The sequence below is a fragment of the Pimephales promelas genome, chromosome 18 (genome assembly GCF_988280905.1).
Source record: "Pimephales promelas chromosome 18, fPimPro1.hap1.1, whole genome shotgun sequence".
Lineage (NCBI taxonomy): Eukaryota > Metazoa > Chordata > Actinopteri > Cypriniformes > Leuciscidae > Pimephales > Pimephales promelas.
Genome location: NC_142786.1, coordinates 12,612,987 through 12,634,805, shown reverse-complemented (window position 1 = coordinate 12,634,805; position 21,819 = coordinate 12,612,987). Strand labels below are relative to the sequence as shown.

At 41.0% G+C, this 21,819-nt stretch overlaps 1 protein-coding gene and 1 long non-coding RNA gene across 4 annotated transcripts in view; one reads left to right on the top strand and one right to left on the bottom strand.

Annotated features, from left to right (window-relative positions):
* The window catches only part of ppt2b (palmitoyl-protein thioesterase 2b), a 126,923-nt gene that overhangs the window by 38,735 nt on the left and 66,369 nt on the right, over positions 1 to 21,819 (bottom strand). The window lies entirely within an intron of this gene.
* Positions 4,960 to 6,752, top strand: LOC120485603 (uncharacterized). Its single transcript, XR_016147221.1, has 3 exons — positions 4,960 to 5,130; positions 6,093 to 6,287; positions 6,655 to 6,752. It is a non-coding gene; the product is annotated as an uncharacterized LOC120485603 (long non-coding RNA).

Sequence of the window (21,819 nt, the reverse complement as noted above, 5' to 3'; positions counted from 1 at the left end):
TATCTTTGCTGTAATAATAAATAACCACTCAGTGAATGATCAGAGTGCTTTTAGTGTGAGGTTTTTCGGTTGTTCTGGGTGCTTGCTTACTAGCCCAAGTCAAAAGAGCCCACTCATTGTCTCTGTGATATGCCTCTGGCCGCCCCTAGTATAAAATGACCACCATACAAATCGAGTGTCTATAGTCTGAGTGCTGCAATAAACACAGCTCATTATTTCATTCACTCCCACCCCCTCACGTCTGGGATCCTTACAAAGCCACGCCCCCAAAACACATGAACGCGTGCTGCCGACCGCGCTCAGCTGGAGCACGCGTTTACCAGCGCCGTGGAGAGGAGCAGAGCCTGTAGTGACATCATGTCAGAATCACATGTAATATTAAAGCTGCAAGCAGCGATGGGCGGGCCCTCGCACTTGTAGCGCGTTGGGGTGTGAGGCGGCCGCGTTGCATATTCTGCGGCTCAGCCGGTGCGGCGGTGAAATTTTTTGCTGCTTCGTTAAAGGTCACTTCCTGTTGCCAGCAGGTGGCGCTATGACTTAGGGTGAATGTCGGCATGTAGATTTGTTCAGGGCGGGACTCTTGTCAAATGTGTAAAATTTCGTGCAGATCTGGGCATTTACAGCCAAGTTAATACAACTTCCTCTTTCATGGCGAATCATCGACGCCACGGACACGCCCATCGACGAAAACGTGCAGATAGCACAACTTTACATCGTCAATGCCTTTAGAAGGCACAGCAGAAATTTGTAGTCGATCCGACTAAATCCCTAGGAGTTTGTTAAAGTACGTAATGAGTAAATCATCCAAAAATGGCGGTAAAATTAGAAATGGCTGACTTCCTGTTGAGTTTAAGGTATCGCTCCAAGAGACTTTTCTGTGCGTCTGGACATGGTAGATGTACCACAGAACATGCCGGTCAAACATGCGGCGGGGGCTGCTTCGTTAAAGGTCACTTCCTGTTGCCAGCAGGTGGCGCTATGACTGTGGGTGAATGTCGAAATGTAGATTTGTTCAGGGCGGGACTCTTGTCAAATGTGTAAAATTTCGTGCAGATCTGGGCATTTACAGCCGAGTTACAACAACTTCCTGTTTCATTGCGAATCATCGACGCCACGGACATGCCCATCGATGAAAACGCGCAGAGAGCACAACTTTACATCGTCGGTGCCTTTAGAAGGCACAGCAGAAATATAAAGTCGATCTGACTAAATCCCTAGGAGGAGTTCGTTAAAGTACGTAATGAGTAAATCATCCAAAAATGGCGGTAAAATTCGAAATGGCCGACTTCCTGTTGAGTTTAGGGTATGGGTCCTTGAGGCTTTTTTGTGCGTCTGGTCATAGTCGATGTACCACAGAAATTTTGTGCATGTCGGTCAAACAAGCAGCGGCGGCTGCTTCGTTAAAGGTCACTTCCTGTTGCCAGCAGGTGGCGCTATGACTGTGGGTGACTGTCGGCATGTAGATTTGTTCAGGACGGGACTCTTGTCAAATGTGTCAAATTTCGTGCAGATCTGGGCTTTTCCAGCCAAGTTACTACAACTTCCTGTTTCATGGCGAATCTTCGACGCCACGGACAAGCCCATCGACGAAAACGTGCAGATGGCACAACTTTACATCGTCAATGCCTTTAGAAGGCACAGCAGAAATTTGAAATCGATCTGACTAAATCCCTAGGAGGAGTTAGTTAAAGTACGTAATGAGTAAATCATGGAAAAATGGCGGTAAAATTCGAAATGGCCGACTTCCTGTTGAGTTTAGGGCATTGCTCCAAGAGACTTTTTTGTGTGTCTGAACATGTTAGATGTACCACAGAAATTTCGTACATGTCGCTCAAACGTGCGGCGGGGGCTGCTTCGTTAAAGGACACTTCCTGTTGCCACTAGGTGGCGCTATGACTGTGGGTGAATGTCGGCATGTAGATTTGTTCAGGGTGGGACTCTTGTCAAATGTGTAAAATTTCGTGCAGATCTGGGCATTTACAGTCAAGTTACTATAACTTCCTCTTTCATGGCGAATCATCAACGTCACGGACACGCCCATCGACGAAAACGCGCAGATAGCACAACTTTACATCGTCAATGCCTTTAGAAGGCACAGCAGAAATTTGAAGTCGATCCGACTAAATCCCTAGGAGGAGTTTGTTAAAGTACGGAGTGTGTTAATCGTCCCAAAATGGCTGCCAAATTCAAAATGGCGGACTTCCTGTCGAGTTTAGGCTATGGGTTCTTGAGGCTTTTTTGTGCGTCTTGATATGATACACGTCCCCACCAAATTTCGTGCATGTAGGTTGAACGTGGACGAGGGGCTAATTTTTTCCAATGTTCTAGGTGGCGCTAGCGAGCCATTTTGCCACGCCCATCCGCGAAACCCACAAAATACAAAATTTTTCACCAGTCCTGACATGCGTGCCAAATTTGGTGAGTTTTTGAGCATGTTGTGGCCGTGAAAATGGAGCTTACTTTGCAGAAAAAAGAAAAAAAAAATTAAAGCTGCAAGCAGCGATGGGCGGGCCCTCGCACCTGTAGCGCGTTGGGGTGTGAGGCGGCCGCGTTGCATATTCTGCGGCTCAGCCGGTGCAGCTGTGAAATTTTTCGCTGCTTTGTTAAAGGACACTTCCTGTTGCCACTAGGTGGCGCTATGACTGTGGGTGAATGTCGGCATGTAGATTTGTTCAGGGCAGGACTCTTGTCAAATGTGTAAAATTTCGTGCAGATCTGGGCATTTACAGCCAAGTTACTACAACTTCCTGTTTCATGGCGAATCATCGACGCCACGGACACGCCCATCGACGAAAACGCGCAGATAGCACAACTTTACATCGTCAATGCCTTTAGAAGGTACAGCAGAAATTTGAAGTTGATCCTACTAAATCCCTAGGAGGAGTTCGTTAAAGTACGGAGTGTGTAAATCATCCCAAATCGGTCGCCAAATTCAAAATGGCGGACTTCCTGTCGAGTTTAGGGTATGGGTTCTTGAGGCTTTTTTGTACGTCTGGTCATGGTAGATGTACCACAGAAATTTCGTACATGTCGGTCAAACAAGCGGCGGGGGCTGCTTCGTTAAAGGTCACTTCCTGTTGCCAGCAGGTGGCGCCATGACTGTGGGTGAATGTAGGCATGTAGATTTGTTCAGGGCGGGACTCTTGTCAAATGTGTCAAATTTCGTGCAGATCTGGGCATTTACAGCCAAGTTATTACAACTTCCTGTTTCATGGCGAATCTTTGACGCCACGGACACGCCCATCGACGAAAACGCGCAGATAGCACAACTTTGCATCGTCAATGCTTGTAGAAGGCACAGCAGAAGTTTGAAGTCGATCCGACTAAATCCCTAGGAGGAGTTCGTTAAAGTACGGAGTGTGTAAATCGTCCAAAAATGGCCGCCAAATTCAAAATGGCGGACTTCCTGTCGAGTTTATGGTATGGGTTCTTGAGGCTTTTTTGTGCGTCTTAATATGATACACGTCCCCAGCAAATTTCGTGCATGTACGTTGAACGTGGACGAGGGGCTAATTTTTTCCAATTTTCTAGGTGGCGCTAGCGTGCCATTTTGCCACGCCCATCCGTGAAACCCACAAAATACGACATTTTTCACCAGTCCTGACATGCGTGCCAAATTTGGTGAGTTTTTGAGCATGTTGCGGCCCCGAAAATGGCGCTTACTTTGCAGAAAAAAAAAAAATAATAATAATCCTAACAGTTTCAATAGGGTCCTCGCACTGTTAGTGCTCGGGCCCTAAAAATAACCCTAACAGTTCCAATAGGGTCCTCGCACTGTTAGTGCTCGGGCCCTAAAAAAAATAACCCTAACAGTTCCAATAGGGTCCTCGCACTGTTAGTGCTCGGGCCCTAAAAATAACCCTAACAGTTTCAATAGGGTCCTCGCACTGTTAGTGCTCGGGCCCTAAATAACCCTAACAGTTTCAAGAGGGTCCTCGCACTGTTAGTGCTCGGGCCCTAAAAATAAAAAAATAACCCTAACAGTTTCAATAGGGTCCTCGCACTGTTAGTGCTCGGGCCCTAATAATCCTAACAGTTTCAATAGGGTCCTCGCACTGTTAGTGCTCGGGCCCTAAAAATAACCCTAACAGTTTCAATAGGGTCCTCGCACTGTTAGTGCTCGGGCCCTAAAAATAATCCTAAGAGTTTCAATAGGGTCCTCGCACTGTTAGTGCTCGGGCCCTAAAAATAACCCTAACAGTTTCAATAGGGTCCTCGCACTGTTAGTGCTCGGGCCCTAAAAATGCCTAACTTTATCATTATTAATATAAACAACTAACATGGCTGGTAGTACTCACTATCAAGCTAGCATATTGATACTGGTAATGGTAAAGTTTAAAATATATTGAGTTTGATTCAGTGACAAGCTAGTAACATAAAAACTAACAGCAAAACTAAAAACAGGTTGCATTGATACACGTTATCCCGTTACCATCAGTTGAATTTCGTGTACGATTCATAACATATACGGTGTTTTACATTTCTTCCACGAAAGCACTGTTGGGGTTACTTTTCAGCTACTGGTTGTCAGTTTTGTCGCCACGGCTGGAAAGCCCCGACGATATTGACTCACGTCTGACTTCTTGCTTTATCCAAAGACTTTTTGGTCATAGCCTTTTCAAATACTGTCTTCCTTTTTTGCCTGGTTTTCCTTCGCTGACTGTATATGCAGGTAACTGGGAATTTTGACGGCTCTTTCTCTGCCATAATTGTGATTCTTCCTAGCTTCCGTGCCTCTTCCACTCCTCAAGCAAACGTGTGCGTGCATGTGGGCTACTCTTATACAGCAGTGCTGGTAACCATGGTAGCGAGGGAGAGTGACAAGTCGCCCAGCCAATCATTTCTTTCGTCCCGGTTGGAAATAATGAGCTGTGCTTATAGGCCTTTATCGCATCAAAATAGAACGCCGGAAGTAACCTTTAAAAAATAGCTGAAGCAGTGTACTGCGTCTTCCGGTTATTGCGTTCGAAATGGCTGCCTGTTATCGCTGGACTACTTCTCTCTCGAATCTCCCAAAAGTTGGCCAAGACGATGTGGTGCGACTCGTGAATGAACACTCAAAGGTAAAATCATCCAAGTTGGAGAAAGGATACAAGTTCTTCTACGAGAATTTTGTCTTCAATTATAGAGGTAAGTAGCTTGAATTCTGTTCTGTTGGCGAGCTATCGCTAGCTTGTTGTTATGTTTAGTAAGCTAGTTATTCGTCGTCAGCTTAGAAAGGTTCACTTCAAATACACCGTATCCTATTTAAATAATTCGAACAATATAACGTTATGTGACTTTTTTTCACTTGAGTATGTCAGTCAGTGTCAGTGGTCATTAAACTTTTGCCTGAGGAGGTAACTTCTAGCTAGCTAACGTTAATGGCCCGGGCCCCGATGTTTTAATGATCACTTGGGCTACATTAACGTTCCGAAATGCCGTTGCGGCAGTTTAAGAATCACAGCCAAAGGTTAAGTTGTATGTGGTTAAACATTTAATCTTTTTTCAGTATGATGTGTGACTATTTCCCCCCCTTTTAATGCAGTGTCAGATTTAGTGAGTGAGGAAGTGGTAGTGCAGGCGAGCTGCTACCGTTCTATGCGAAAGAATGAAGAGCCACATACACTTCAGGTTACATTGATTGTCAGGAAGTTCAGGCCGAAATCATGCTCTAGTTCCTAACTTACTCGTCAACATGCGTTACTGGCTTTCTGTAGTCTTTTGTTTATCAACAGGACATCATGTAGATAGTACCTAATCTTTCTGATCCTTGGTGGATTTCATCAGATTTACAGTTTGGATCCAGACAGTGCTACAGTACCAAATTACCCCAAACTTGTAATGTGTAGTGAATAGAGCATGGTTTCAGACCTACAAAGGTTCAGGTGCATTTGTTCATTGTTTTTCTTTCTTCTGCTGTTGCAGATGCTCTTTTTCTTTTTCCATATATCTGCTGTTGCAGATCAGTAACTTTTGTTTTTTTGTTCGGCTGTTGCCTTAATTTTGTTCAACCTAGTTTTACAATAATGTTCCTAGTGTCAAATAAATGCTAATTACTGTACAGGCTAAACATCCAAACTTTCCCTTAAGTAAATGTTCTCCATTTCTAGATTGTGCTGCATGCTGTTAGACCTGTGGAGTTAAATGGATGCTCCTGCTCGTGTGCTGCTGGAATGGCTTTATGCAACCATGTTGTTGCACTCCTGTATCAAACGGCTCACTACAGCACCATGGGGCTGAAAATTGTGCCAACCCCACTGTCCTGCACCGGTGTGCTTCAATCATGGCACCGTCCAAGGACACAGGTAAGTTTGTCTGATGCAAGTTGTGCCTTTAAAGTTTGTAAGTGCACACTGTTGGAATACTGATTCTGGTGTAGATGTTTCTGCACAGTGTCTCCATATCCTACACTTCATCCATATGAATTGTTTACATCCATATGAATTGTTTACATGATAATATAAAATTTGTCTGGGTCCCTCAGATATAGCCATACATGCAATTCTAGATTTACTCACACATCACATTTCAGTATACATTTGTTTCCTTCTATTTTGCAGAGCAGCGGTTGCCTGCATAGGATGTACACCTACAATATTGCTTGTTTGCTGAATTAAACTGATACTCTCTCAGATTTGCAACTGAATTTAATTTCTTTTTGTGTTGATCCAGGGGATTCGTCCCGAACCCACGGATGAACTCGTGGTACGAAAGCCAAAGGCGCTAGGACGCAGTAGTGTCAAATCTACTCTGTATCGCGCTTACGCTGGTAAGTTTTAATTACGGTAATTTACTTATATACTTTTATCACGGCAGAATTGATTACTGGGATTGCTCGAAGCAGTGTATCGATTCTTCCGGTTATGTATTTTCAATGTGCTTTTGTTAACATCTAGTTGAATAAACGCCTCTGAAAATGTCCAGATTTGTAAATCATCCTGTGGGTGTTCATTTTAAGAGACAGGAGAAGAGATATTTTGATGATTACTGTGTACATGATTTTTCAAACTCAAAGGAACTTGTAGGTTTTTAATCTAACATAAACCGTGGCTCTTAAACATGCGTGAAAATTTCACCCCACGTCAGTGCTCATCTAAATAGTGACCACACTAGTGACCTGCAGCGTGTATGAGCATTGATGATAAAGATCAAAATTAATATTTTTTTTTGTATAAAATATTTCAGTCATTTTTCATTTCACTGTTTGTAATTCACACGTTTATTCCAAAATTCGTCACGCTGTTAGCCTGTTAAGATGAATTCAATTTGTTGGATCGTTCATTTTTTTTTTTTGCGCTCTTATGATGATAGACCATGGTTTTACTACAAATAAAAAACAAAATAAAACAACAAGTTAATAGTTAAATCATGGTAACCAAAAATCAGCCATATTTTAACAATTTTTATCAGAAAAAAATTGGTAAAATTCAGTTTAGGATTGTAAATTCAACCGGTATGAAATATGATCAATAAGAGAAAAACGCTGTTAATGAGAAGATGAGCACTGGACTTCGTCAGGTTAGTTTGGAAATGAATGTATGTGTTAATCAGAATGCACATTTGAAAGGGAAATATATTTACAGCATGAACATTTCAACTAGTTGTAATGTAAACATCCTTAGCGCCGCGTCTAGCACTGTCTCAGTTTATGGCCAGCAATATTGTTGTTTAAGCACATTATGGAATTAAGATAATGTCTGCACTACGTTATGATTAAACCTGAATCCGATTATTCATTATTATTACTATTTCTGAAAGTCCGATAACATCCGCAATTTTAAAATTAGAACATGCAGATAGTTCTTTGTATCAGATTAGCTACACTGTTGACTTCCTGTGACGTCATGGTTGTGGCGGCAGCCTGATTTTTAAGCTCCCAGAGGAGAATTTGTAAAAACTAGCCAAACATTAATTACAAACCTTATTTTTTGCAAAAAAATACTCAAAATAAGTAATCGAAATGGCCTGCAACCGAAAAGATACGGATAAGAAGGGTAAATCATCGAAAAAAGAAGAACAACCGAACCTAAAGGACGATGGAGGAGAAGAGCACATGGCGGTAGTGCTAGCCGAGCTGCGAATACTAAGAAAGGAACACGCTGAAGCATCTAAAGATACTAAAGATTCCTTAGCAAGAGTAGAAGCCGCACTAGCCGAAGTAGATGAAAGGATGACAAAAGTAGAACAGCGTGTGAGTGAGTATGAACAGAGGCTGAGTGATGCAGAAGATAAATCGCAAAGAAACGAGCGAGCCCTTCATTACTTGCTACTAAGAGATGCTAGCCTGTCTGCAAAATGTGAAGACCTAGAGTCCAGAGCAAGACGGAATAACGTCCGCATATATGGCGTGAAAGAAGACGAAGAAACCAACAAGGACATGCTGAGTTTCGTAAACGATCTCATCCGAACGTCGCTGACATTACCAGAAGAACTCAAACTAAATATAGAGAGAGCACACCGCTCGTTGACTATGAAACCGAAAGACGCAACGAGCCCCCCGAGATCCATTATCGTCAGATTCCTGGACTACAGAATTAAAGAAACGGTAATTCAAGAAGCATGGAAACATCGCGGAGGAGTGCCATATAACGGACAGAGGATTTTCTTTGACCAGGACTACACGTCCGACATCCAGAAGAAACGCAAGCAAGTAAGAGACGTGATGAAATTGCTTAAAGAGAAGAATATTAAAGCTCAATCGCCATTCCCTGCTAAGCTGAAAATTCACCTGAAATCTGGAACGAAGACTTTCACGACCCTCGCAGACGCGGCCGCAACGCTCGGAGAGCTGGGTATCCAGGTTCAATTGAACGAACGAGAGATACTACAAACAGAACTTTTGAAAAACAAATGGACCAAGGCTTCAACGGCAAACAGAGCTAATTCAATGACCAACGCAGACTTGAAGAGCATTCTCCTTGGTGGCCATCGATGAACATTTGAAACATTTCTGAACTGTGAGTAATGATTTATAAAAAACAAACAAAGAAAAAATGATTCAAGTGACCCTGTTACACTTGTTTGGCTAGTGTTATTATTTTAAGATAACTAATAAGAGAGGACGGATTCTCCTCAACCGAGCGTTTTTTTTTTCTTCTTCTCATTCATTTTTCTTTCTCTTTTTTTTTTTTCCGTCGACGCTTCATATTACAGGCAATTCATCACGCGTAAGCTAGATGATAGTTGCAACAGCACTATGTGCGCATCCCCAGAGAGATCGGTCACAACTCTCTGTCCCTGCTGAGACTGAGTTTATGCTTGCTAGAACAGTCGGGTGTTTGGAAGTTGTTTACTTTTTTCTTGTTCTATCTGTGAGTTCTTGTTCTCCACAATGGTGGAAGTTATATGTTATGTTATTTATAATTAAGCAGTCACATAAGATGCTTTGTAAATACGGGTATGGGTCTACATTTGGAAAAGCAATGTCTAATATAAATGTTAAAATCATACTACACTGTTATTCACATGGATAAACTGATTGTAGTGAGCTATAATGTCCGTGGATTAAACCATCCTTTCAAAAGGAAGAAAATATTCAATCAGCTTAAAAAAATGCAATGCTCAATTGCATTATTACAAGAAACCCATTTATCAGAGAATGAGCATATAAAACTAAGAAGGGAATGGGTTAATTTTGTATATAGTGCCTCAAATGGGAAAAAAAGAGGGGTGGCTATTTTAATCAACAAAAACCTGGCTTTTAACGCAGAGAAGGTGATACAGGACAAATCAGGTCGTTATGTCATGGTGGTTGGGACTGCTGGAGGAAACGAAATATCCATACTAAACGTATATGCTCCAAACATGTTTGATCCAATGTTCTTTAGAGAGATCGCTAACATCATTGCGGGCAATGCAAAAGGGGTATTAATAATAGGAGGGGACTTTAACGCAGTGCAGGATGGGAAGCTGGATAGGATGCCCATGGAGAAGGGATCTCAGTGCTCCAAAACAAAAACTTTAAATAACTTTATGTCCGAATTGGGTCTTACTGACCCATGGAGAGCTAGAAACCTAAAACGAAAAGATTTCAGTTTCTTCTCTAATGTCCACAATAGTTACTCAAGAATTGATTTTTTCTGTCTCCCTCAACAATACATACATAAAGTAACAGACTGTTTCATTGAACCTATAACCCTGAGTGATCATGCACCTATTGTGCTGAAAGTAGATTTAGGCATGCACTCTTTTTTCAGATATTGGAGGCTAAACGTATCACTGCTGAATAAGTCTGAAATAGTAGAAGAATTAAGCAAATCCATAAAAGAATATTTTGAGATCAATGATAATGGTGAAGTTGATCCCTCAGTTCTGTGGGAGGGAGCAAAAGCAGTTATGAGAGGAAAAATAATAGAGATATCATCAAAAATAAAAAGACAGCGACTCAAGGAACAACTAAATCTGGAAAATAAAATAAAGCTTTTAGAGACACAACACAAGACCACAAGAATGAGTAACATTGCTACAAAACTTAAGGAGACAAGAAAAGCCTTGGATAAACTCTTGTCATATAAATCTGAAGGGGCTTTAAGATTTTCTAAACAAAGATATTACGAGATGGGGAATAAAGCTAGCCGCCTTCTAGCTTTTCAACTTCGTAAAGCTCAAGCTAATCGTGCTGTGTCCAAGATTTCTCATCCTACACTGAGTAGAATAGTATCTCAACCCAAAGAAGTAGCAGATGCCTTTGCATCATTCTACCAAAATTTATACAAAGAACCCAGAGTACAAACATCAGGAAGAGATACTGATAGTTTCCTTACTGGTTTAAATCTCCCCACATTATCAAAAGAAACATCTAAACAGATGATAACACCTATTACAGAAACAGAAATAAGAGAGGCTATAAAAAGATTGAAAAGTAACAAATCTCCAGGAGTCGATGGGCTTCCTGGAGAGTTTTACAAATGCTTCATAAATGATCTTGCACCTGTGCTAACCAAGGTATTTAGATACTCTCTCTCTGAGAATAATCCTCCGGAGACATGGTCACAGGCCATTATATCTGTTATTCATAAAGAGAGAAAAGGACCCAACACTCTGTGAAGGATATAGACCCATCATCTTGATATGCAATGATCAGAAAATACTGACAAGTATTTTAGCACATAGAGTTCAAAAACATATTACTACTCTGATTAAGCCAGATCAAACCGGATTTATTCCTAATAGACAGGGTGCCAACAATATAAGAAGAACTCTAAACATAATTACTTGCGCCAAAAGAGACAAACAGACATCAATGTTAATAAGCTTTGATGCACAGAAAGCATTCGACACTGTAAATTGGGAATTTTTATACAAAACGCTATCAGTCATGGGATTTCACCCAAAATTTATAGAGTGGGTCAGAGTTATTTACAGAAATCCAAAATCTCGCGTCAGGATCAATGGATGTTGCTCTGAATTCTTTGACCAACAGAGGGGGGTTAGGCAAGGAGACTGTCTTAGTCCTCTACTTTTTGCTATAAATATTGAACCCCTGGCAGCATCTATAAGACAGAACGAGGAAATAAAAGGCATAAAAGACATGGGGAATAAGGAACACAAGATATCTCTTTATGCAGACGATATCCTGACCTATATAAGGGATCCAGCTCTTTCTGTCCCTGCACTGCTAGACACCTTAAAAAAATATGGAGATCTTTCTGGTTATTAAATTAATCAATCAAAATCTGAGGCAATGATGCTAGTTAGACATTGGCCAATCCAACTGTCAGAAAGGCTTGATTTCCATTGGTCGCAAGGATTTAGATATTTGGGGATTATCATAACGACAGACTTATCTAAACTTTTTAAAGCCAATTACGGGAAATTACTGGGTAGCATAAAAATGGACCTTACTAGATGGGAAATTCTTCCACTCTCCTTGATAGGAAGAATAGAAACTATAAGAATGAACATTTTACCTAGGTTGCTCTTTCTCTTCCAATCACTACCTATATACGTTCCTGCCTCCACCTTTACTATACTAGATAAATGGCTATCCAAATTTATTTGGCAAGGAAAGCGACCCAGACTAAAATTTAAAAGACTACTTTGCCCAAAGAAAAATGGAGGCCTGGACTTGACTAGCCTTAAAACATATTATTGGTCAGCCCAACTCAGAGCAATGGTTGCGTGGATGTCTCAAGAGATTGACACTGTCTGGGTCGGAATGGAGCAGAGTGAATGTCCAGATTTCCCATTAGACTTAATTCCATTCCTAAACCAAGACATATGGGGTAAAAAGAAGATCACTAATGTATGGAGTAGAAACACCTTAAAAATATGGTCAATTGTGAGGAAGAAATTACAACTTCCCATGACTATTTCCAGAGCTATAAGGATAGCAAATAATTGTGAGTTTTCCCCAGCTAGGCTGGACAAGAGTTTCCTGAAATGGACAGAAAGGGGTCTAGTGGTTTTGGATCAACTGTTTGACGGAGCAGCCTTGAAATCATTTGAACAACTCAAAGAGAATTATGATTTACCGAACCAAGATTTCTTTAGGTATTTACAAATTAGACATTACCTCCAAAATCATCTAGAATGGGAAAGGCTCTGCTCCCAACCAACAAAAATAGAGCGTTTCTTCATATCAATAATAGAAGGAAAAGTAAACTCAAAATTCATTTCACATATTTACAAAATATTGCAAGAAGACTTTAAAGGAAATAATTTAGATATTAAAGAAAAATGGGAATTAGAAATGAACACAATAATTACAGACGAGCAGTGGGAGACTTCATTCAGTCAAGGACACAGGGTAACCAGTAGCCCTAATTGGAAGGAATTTGGATGGAAAATTAAAATGAGATATTTTAGAACTCCATTCATAACATCAAAATGGAGCAATAATTCAGATAGCTGTTGGAGAGGTTGTGGCTTGGTGGGAGATCACACCCATATATTTTGGGACTGTCCAAGGATATTAGAATATTGGCAAAATATACAAAAAGAAATAAAAAAATGTCTTTGTATAGATCTACCTCTTGAACCATCATACTTTGTGCTAGGGATACTGCCAGCTGACCTTGAAGAGAATAACCAAAAATGTTTGCTGAGACTCCTTCTTTTAATAGCAAACAAAGCAATCACAGCCTCGTGGCTGAAGCCACACCCTCCAACGGTTGCACAATGGAGGGATAGAATACAGGATGTTTATAACATGGAGTATACAACGGCATTATTACAACTGAAAGTAGAGGTTTTCTTAAATAAATGGTCTTCAATTGTCCAACATTTTCATTTGATATGACTATTATGTAGACTATATTTTTCTTGGTTTTATTTCATTTTTTTTTCTCCCAATGGTCATATATATTGTAAAGGAAGGAAAGGGAAAAAAAAAATCTGTACTATTTACCAAAATGTATATGTGGTACTGCAGAGATAAGGATCTTTCCCCTCACTTATATTCTTGTTAGGATGGAAGATATCTATGGTCTGATGCTCTATTTGTAGACTTGTCCATGACACTTTACTGTATCATCATTATTGTATCATCAAATGTTTACTCGTAACATACTGTATGACTGCACTTGATAATAGGAAATAAAAGAAAAGTTAAAAAAAAAAAAGATTAGCTACACTGTTGCTTGTAAAACATTGACAGTTATTAACTGATGAATGGTTTCTGTTACTTGTGTTTTAGGACCCCTTCCTGATCCGGCAGTGTTGTCAGTTGGAGCCCAACTACGCAGCCATCAGCCACAACCTGGCATTTGCAAAATCTTACACGGCCTCTCTGAACTGACTTTAGTGGACTCTAAATTTGGACCAGTCCCTCGAGGTTCAGTTCTTTCTTATCAGTGCACACCAGTAATACCCCGAGAAATCATTAAGCATCCAGAAGCTCCCTCATTTCCACAACTTCCATTAATTAGTGGCTTAGAATTAGAACGGCATCTACATTTTGTCCCCAATTGTCAGCAGTTTTATCACTTACAGAGTTTAGAACTAACCCGTGAATGTGCAAGTATCATTGAAGAGAATACAAGGGGGCAGTCAGAGAATCCTTTGTGGAAGGAAGTCCGACAGCCCCGCCTAACTTCCAGTAGATTCGGCGAAGTTTGTAGCGTTAGAGGGGAGTCATCTAGTCAGGCTCTTGCAGCCAGGATCATAAAGGGGGTAAGGCAAACACCTGCTATGAAAAGGGGTATTGACCTTGAGCCAGAAGTTTTACAACAGTACAGTGACCTTTGCAATGTCAGTGTTGCTCCTTCTGGATTCGTTGTGAATCCTGATGCGCCTTACCTCGTGCTAGCCCTGATGCCAAAGTGTATGATCCCACTGCAAATCCACCCTTTGGGTTAGCTGAAGTGAAATGCCCAGATGTTAACAGTATAACAGAGGTTACACATGTCAAGTTCATTGGTGGTCAGGCCAAACTAAAAAAAAATCACAAGTATTTTTGGCAAGTGCAAGGCCAGTTAGCCATTACTGGTTTAAAATGGTGTGATTTCATTACATCCACACAAAGTGACCTCACAGTAGAGCGAATTTGGCTCGACGAGTCGCTGACCAGTGAAATGAAAGGTAAACTTGACTTATTTTATTTCACGACATATATGGAAACGTACCTGAAACTAAAGTAAATCCCCCCCCCCCCCACACACACACACACACACACACACAAACACACACACACAAACAACTGGGATCTCTTTCTGATTTTATTTATTGATTTATTTATGGAACGGACATACCTACTCTCTAATCATCACCACCACCACAAACACACACAAATGTAAAGTACACACACTTGTACTTAATGGATTAAAATTAAAGTAAATTAAATGTATGTAAATATAAATGTAAGATGAGTGTCTGATTTTTTTTAGTGTATAAATGTAATGTTATTAGGGCCCAAGCCCTGAAAGGGCGAAGGCCCTATTGTTTTCCTTGGGATTATTTATTAGGGCCCAAGCCCTGAAAGGGCGAAGGCCCTATTGTTTTCCTTAGGATTATTTATTATTAGGGCCCAAGCCCTGAAAGGGCGAAGGCCCTATTGTTTTCCTAAGGATTATTAGGGCCCAAGCCCTGAAAGGGCGAAGGCCCTATTGTTTTCCTTAGGATTATTAGGGCCCAAGCCCTGAAAGGGCGAAGGCCCTATTGTTTTCCTTAGGATTATTCTTTTCTATTATTAGGGCCCAAGCCCTGAAAGGGCGAAGGCCCTATTGTTAGGGCCCAAGCCCTGAAAGGGCGAAGGCCCTATTGTTTTCCTTGGGATTATTAGGGCCCAAGCCCTGAAAGGGCGAAGGCCCTATTGTTTTCCTTAGGATTATTCTTTTCTATTATTATTATTATTAGGGCCCAAGCCCTGAAAGGGCGAAGGCCCTATTGTTTTCCTTAGGATTATTATTATTAGGGCCCAAGCCCTGAAAGGGCGAAGGCCCTATTGTTTTCCTTGCGATTATTTTTCTTCTCTATTATTATTATAATAATTATTATTTTACTACCTTTTGGGCACTTTTGGGGCCCTTAACGTGCTCGAAAACTCTTGAAACTTTGCACACGGGTCAGAACCCGCGGCCATCAGAGCCGGGCTGAAGCTGGTACCTGGGCGTGGCAGGGGGGCTCGTCAGCGCCCCCTGGAACGGGGTCCGAACACTCGGTCCATAACTCAAACACGCTTGCATGTAATAATATGAAACTCGGTACACATGTTGATCTCATCGTTTCATCTATACCTCGCGCTCTTACTTTTTACCCCAGCCCAACAGGAAGTCGGCTATTGAGGTTTGTTTGTAAAACGCTCGCAATGGTATTTGAAATACTCCTCCTAGAGCTTTGATCCACATTCGACGAAACTCGGTCAGCGTGAAGTCAAGACATTGAGGATGAAAGTTTGCGAGGGGATTTTTGATATCTCGAACGGTTTGTCCGTGGCGAGGAAACGAAATCATGGCGAGAAACGTGAAACAGGAAGTGTGTTATAACCTCAGCATACATTAACTGATCTTGATGAAACTTCAGCAGTCTGTTTGCTGTAAGAGGACGATCACATGGATTTGACTATTGTGAGTCAAAGTTATAGCGCCACCAACTGGCAGCAGGAAGTGTGTCACTTTCAAAATGCTTTGATATCACCCTTTTATTTTTACCCGATTTGCTTCAAACTTAATCTGTATAATGTAAATACATAGCAGATGAAGACCTGTGAATGGATTCTTGATATCTTTGATACTGTTGCCGTGGCAGAGCATTAAACTTTAAAATTCTTTTTTTTTGATGATTTTGAGACTCTTAGCGGCTTTTGGGGCCCTTAACGGGTTTGAAAACTCTTGAAACTTTGCACACAGGTCAGATTCCACAGCCGTCAGAGCCGGGCTGAAGATGGTACCTGGGTGTGGCAGGGGGGCTAGACAGCGCCCCCTGGAACGGGGTCCGAACACTTGGTCCATAACTCAAACACGCTTGCATGTAATAATATGAAACTCGGTACACATGTTGATCTCATCGTTCATATATACCTCAAACTATTACTTTTTACCCCAGCCCAACAGGAAGTTGGCTATTGAGGTTTGTTTGTAAAACGCTCGCAATGGAATGTGCAATACTCCTCCTAGAGAATTCAAACACACGGCACGAAACTCGGTCAGCATGAAGTCAAGGCATTGAGGATGAAAGTTTGCGAGGGGATTTTTGATATCTCGAACGGTTTGGCCGTGGCGAGGAAACGAAATTATGGCGAGAAACGTGAAACAGGAAGTGTGTTATAACTTCAGCATACATTAACTGATCTTTATGAAACTTCAGCAGTGTGTTCGCTGTAAGAGGACGATCACATGGATGTGACTATTGTGAGTCAAAGTTATAGCGCCACCAACTGGCAGCAGGAAGTGTGTCACTTTCAAAATGCTTTGAAATCACCCTTTTATTTTTACCCGATTTGCTTCAAACTTAATCCGTATAATGTAAATATACGACAGATGTAGACCTGTGAATGGATTCTTGATATCTTTTAAACTGTTGCCGTGGCAACGCATCAAACTTTACCATTCTTTTAGGATGCTTTTGAGACCCTTAGCATGCTTCAAATCGCATGAAACTCGACAGACACATCACATTTATTAGCCAGTAGACATGTGCAAAGTTTCAGAAACGGGCGTGGTGAGGGCTCAGTAGCACCACCTTTTGACAAAAGTGGGGTTGTTAGTTTTAACTAGAGTTACAAAAATCGGTATGTATATTGTACTCCTCGAGCCGGACAACTTTCTAATTGACACTCATTAGCTAGGACCCACAGAAAGTCAGATATCTTTGTTTGAATGTAGAGAAAATCTTAGAATTTTGCCAGTCTCTCAGTGTCTCTCTGTGTGAGTGAGAGGAGGGGCGCCTGTCAGGTTAATTTTAACCCTTTATTTGCTGTGTGCGACTTCTCTGGCATTTTCGGGGGCCTTAACATCCTCTAAAACTCTTGAAACTTTGCACACGGGTCAGAACCCATGGCCATCAGGGCCGGGCTGAAGCTGGTCATCGGGCGTGGCAGGGCGGCTCGACAGCGCCCCCTGGACTGGGATTCGAACATTTGTCCATAAATCAAACACACTTGCGTGAATTAATATGAAACTCGGTACAATTATAGATCACATCAGGCCAAACAACTTTCGTGCTCTAAGTTTTACGACAATTAAAATGGAAGTTGAGAATTATGGGTTGTTTGAATAGTTGTCCTAGGAGAAATACATCAAATTACAACGCATGTGTTTACCAATCACAACCAAACTCGGTGTGCAAGAAGTCAAGACATTGAGGATGAAAGTTTGTGAGGGGATTTTTGATATCTCAAACGGTTTGGCCGTGACGAGGAAACGAAATTATGGCGAGAAACGTGAAACAGGAAGTGTGTTATAACTTCAGCATACATTAACATATCTTGATGAAACTTCATCAGTGTGTTCGCTGTAAGAGGACGATCACATGGATGTGACTATTTCGAGTCAAAGTTATAGCGCCACCAACTGGCAGCAGGAAGTGTGTCACTTTCAAAATGCTTTGAAATCAACCTCTTATTTTTACCCGATTTGCTTCAAACTTCATCTGTATAATGTAAATACATGGCAGATGAAGACCTGTGAATGGATTCTTGATATCTTTGATACTGTTGCCGTGGCAACGCATCAAACTTTAAAATTCTTTTTTTTTTTGATGATTTTGAGACTCTTAATGGCTTTTGAGGCCCTTAACGGGTTTGAAAACTCTTGAAACTTTGCACACAGGTCATATCCCACAGCCATCAGGCCCGGGCTGAAGATGGTACCTAGGCGTGGCAGGGGGGCTAGACAGCGCCCCCTGGAACGGGGTCCGAAAACTTGGTCCATAAATCAAACACGCTTGCATGTAATAATATGAATGAAAAACTTCATCTGTATAATGTAAACAGATGAAAAACTTCATCTGTATAATGATGAAAAACAGATGAAAAACTTCATCTGTATAATGTAAACATACGGTAGATGTAGACCTGAGAATGGATTCTTGATATCTTTTAAACTGTTGCCGTGGCAAAGCTTCAAACTTTGAAATTATTTTAGGATGCTTTTGAGACTCTTAGCATGCTTGAAATTGCATGAAACTCAACAGACACATCACATTTATTAGCCAGTAGACATGTGCAAAGTTTCAGAAACGGGCATGGTGCAGGGACTAAATAGCGCCACCTTTTGACAAAAGTGGGGTTGTTATTTTTATCTACAGTTACAAAAATCGTTATATACATTGTACTCCTCAAGCCAGACAACTTTCTAATTCATAGTCATTAGCTCAGACCAAGAGGAAGTCAGATATTTTGGTTTGAATATGGTGAGACTCTCTCTGAGCCTACGTCCGTGTATGGCAAGCCCTTTTAACATTTAAAAGCTAAGTTTGCCTATCCGGAAATTAACATTGTAGATATCAACAATGTCTTTCTGTCTAGTCGTAATTACATTTTGGATAGTTTGTATTATCATTTAAGATATCTGTAACATAATTGTGACTAGTCAAAATGACAGACTATGGCAAGCCGTTTTAACATTTAATCATGAAAGGGCCAAAGCCTTCGGCACCGCCACCCCGGTGCCTTTAGGTAACTAAAGGAGCCAGGGGTTGCGGTGCCACTGGCTTGGGCCCGCCATCGCTGCTCGCAGCTATATTTATTATTATTATTATTATTTATACGACTATTCGGGCACTTTTGGGGCCCTTAACATGCTCAAAAACTCTTGAAACTTTGCACACGGGTCAGAACCCGCGGCCATCAGGGCCGGGCTGAAGATGGTACCCGGGCGTGGCAGGGGGGCTAGACAGCGCCCCCTGGAACGGGGTCCGAACACTTGGTCCATAAATCAAACACGCTTGCATGTAATAATATGAAACTCGGTACACATGTTGTTCTCATCGTTTCATCTATACCTCGTGCTTTTACTTTTTACCCCAGCCCAACAGGAAGTCGGCTATTTAGGGTTGTTCGTAAAACACTCGCAATGGAATTTTTAATACTCCTCCTAGAGCTTTGATCCAAATTCGACGAAACTCGGTCAGCGTGAAGTCAAGACATTGAGGATGAAAGTTTGCGAGGGGATTTTTGATATCTCGAACGGTTTGGCCGTGGCGAGGAAACAAAATTATGGCGAGAAACGTGAAACAGGAAGTGTATCATAACTTCAGCACACATCAACCGATCTTGATAAAACTTCAGCAGTGTGTTCGCTGTAAGAGGACGATCACATGGATGTGACTATTGTGAGTCAAAGTTATAGCGCCACCAACTGGCAGCAGGAAGTGTGTCATTTTCAAAATGCTTTGAAATCACCCTCTAATTTTAACTCGATTTGCTTCAAACTTCATCTGTATAATGCAAATACATGGCAGATGAAGACCTGTAAATGGATTCTTGATATCTTTGAAACTGTTGCCGTGGCAACGCATCAAACTTTACCATTCTTTTAGGATGCTTTTGAGACTCTTAGCATGCTTCAAATTGCATGAAACTCGACAGACACATCACATTTATTAGCCAGTAGACATGTGCAACGTTTCAGAAACGGGTGTGGTGAGGGCTCAGTAGCGCCACCTTTTGACAAAAGTGGGGTTGTTAGTTTTATCTACAGTTACAAAAATCAGTATGTATATTGTACTCCTCGAGCCGGACAACTTTCTAATTGACACTCATTAGCTAGGACCCACAGAAAGTCAGATATGTTTGTTTGAATGTAGAGAAAATCTGAGAATTTTGCCAGTCTCTCAGTGTCTCTCTGTGTGAGTGAGAGGAGGGGCGCCTGTCAGGTTAATTTTAACCCTTTATTTGCTGTGTGCAACTTCTCTGGCATTTTCGGGGGCCTTAACATCCTCTAAAACTCTTGAAACTTTGCACACGGGTCAGAACCCATGGCCATCAGGGCCGGGCTGAAGCTGGTAACCGGGCGTGGCAGGGCGGCTCGACAGCGCCCCCTGGACTGGGATTCAAAAATTTGTTTTATGACAGTTCAAATGGAAGTTATTTATGAATTATGAATTATGGGTTGTTTGAATAATTGTCCTAGGAGAAATACATCAAATCACAAGGCATGTGTTTACCAATCACAACCAAACTCGGTGTGCATGAAGTCAAGACATTGAGGATGCTCAATTCCGGACGGATTTTTGATATCTCGAACGGTCTGGGCGTGGCGAGGAAATGAATTTTATGACTAAAAAAGGACACATAAAGTGTGTTATAACTTTGCTCAATTTACCTACAGTTACAAAACTTACCACGTATATTGTTCTCGTCAAGCCGATCAACTTTCCAATTTAAAGTCATTCGCTCTGAGCAACAGAAAGTCAGATATTGTAGTTTGAATGGATTTATTTCCCCTGCGATTCTCTCTCTCTCTCTCTCTCTCTCTCTCTTTCTCTCTCTCTCTCTCTCTCTCTCTCTCTCTCTCTCTCTTCTCTCTCTCTCTCTCTCTCTCTCTCTCTCTCTCTCTCTCTCTCTCTCTCTCTCTCTCTGTGTGTGTGTGTGTGTGTGTGGGTGTGTGTGTCTGTGTGGGGAGGGGAGGGCTGTTGTCTGTGTTTATGTGTGTGTGTGTGTGGCTGGCTGCGATTTTTCCTACAAGTCCTTGTCTCTAAGTCCTTGTCTTTTTGCATAACAATTTTGCATAACAATATTTTTAAATGACAAAATAGGCATATAACCCCCATCTTTTAAATGTATAGTTTGCTTTAAATAAAAGTAAGATTGTATTTGTAATTGAAGTTGAATGAATTTAAAATTCATGTGCTATATTTCAATATATTTGTTTTCCTTAAGATTTTAAAACACTAACTTCATTCTTATCTGAATTACAAATATGTGTTTCTGTATAAAATAATACTCTGACTAAAAACACATTTGATGTTTTTTTTTTTTTGGATTTTTATTTACATGTATTTATGTGTGTGTGTGTGTGTGTGTGTATATAAAGTGCAGGGTTTTTTTTAGATAAAGTAGAATTTCTATAACTATGTGTTGAACTAATAAATCACTCTTGTGTGTGTTAAACACAATCTACTTAATACAGACAACTTCATTATAAAGATAAATAACAAATCCAAAAAATATATGATTATAATCTATGACAAAAAAAGCCATTACAAACTATATTAATGGAAAATACACATTGCTCTTTGTATTGTTGTAAAATATTCATGAAAAACAAGATAACAAAAATCAAAAAGATAAATTATTTTAGATATAGCCATGTTTTAAATGTATAGCAGAGATGTTAATTGAGGCAGCAACATACAAACTTTCTAGAACAACATGGACCTGGATAGCTGGTTTTTATGGAGGACAGTGAAGAGGAAGAGGGTGCAAATCAAACAGCTCATTCTCAGACTACACAGCAA